Below are 1,374 nucleotides of genomic sequence, written 5' to 3'. Positions count from 1 at the left end.
GTTGAACGTCTCCAGTGACACAGCGGTATGTCCTCAGTCTTACAACACTAGATACCAGGTTTCAATTCCCCTTGTGGGCAGACAACAGATAACCCATTGTGTTGCTCTGTGCTTAATTGGAACCAAACAGTCAACTCGAATAGCGTACCACGCTGAGACAGCGGTAAGTCTAGAATCAGAGACTTAATTTCCCTTGGTGGACACTAAAGATAACTCGATGTGGTTTTGCTATAGCAAGGGAAACACATATATTTTGAATGGCACCATATGCACATGTGGATTACATGGAAGTCTGTGATTCCTAGCGTTAAACCATAACAATCCTTGATTTTGAATTACTGGCAGAGTGATAGTAGTCAACAACGCAGGTTTATTTTTTTTACTTTATCCAATAACAGGATTTACTGTCACTTTTGTAACACAGTCACACCTAAACATTGTTATTCATTTTGTAATTTGAATATACGATCCTTTTCCAACTAAATTGAAATTCGCCACACGTGAGTTGTTATACTATAGTATTTGTATCTATATTACCTAAGATTGTATACCCGTGGTGGGCAGAGCACAGATAGCCCATTGTAGCTTTATGTTTAATTCGAAAGAACAACAATTTGAGATTGTTCACCTCAAAACTGTTATTGATTCTTGTAGTTCTCTTGTATAAATATTTCTTCACAATTTTACCCTAAAACACTGCTTCTGTTGTTTAGCCCTGTTGATTGATTTCCATATTTTTACGAAATATACATCGTTTTGGTGCTGTACTGTCTTGTTTATAACCAAGAGCAGCAAGTTTGGCGAATGCGTACAACTAGCAATTATTAGTTCGAATAGAAATATGTTTTGCTGAGTTTCAGATTGAAATTGTCAAAGTTTTATTATACCGTGACTGAACCACACACACATATATATACCAATACTTATATTGCCTCCCTAGACTAGAACCTTAAGCACCCAACACACTCCTCCTCCATGGTACATGGTACATGCCTGGACACAGAACGCCTAAAATTGGTTTCGATGCATGTGGTGATAGCCCATTGTGTTGCTTTGTGCTCCTTGAAACAAACATGTGGTTATATTTTCAGTGGAAGTTTACTATTTTTAATCACTGTGTTTTACTCTTATTCTTTCTTGAAAATAGAACACGCCCGTCTCTTTCTTTCGTTAAACCTTGCGCATGTTTTTGTAAAACATTAAAGATGCTGTGTCCCCCCAACAAAACCTGTATGCATTATTTATAATTATTCTTATTCTTTGAAAGAATGGGATTTCGAATATTCTGTTATTTATGGAATTATTCTTTATTCAGTTTTACCTAATTACCATATTATTATCTCATCACTAATGGGAGAAAATCTATTCGCATTC

Source organism: Tachypleus tridentatus, chromosome 12 (assembly GCF_004210375.1).
Source record: "Tachypleus tridentatus isolate NWPU-2018 chromosome 12, ASM421037v1, whole genome shotgun sequence".
NCBI lineage: Eukaryota > Metazoa > Arthropoda > Merostomata > Xiphosura > Limulidae > Tachypleus > Tachypleus tridentatus.
The sequence above is the reverse complement of the archived record's forward strand: the minus strand, read 5'-3'. Positions refer to the sequence as shown.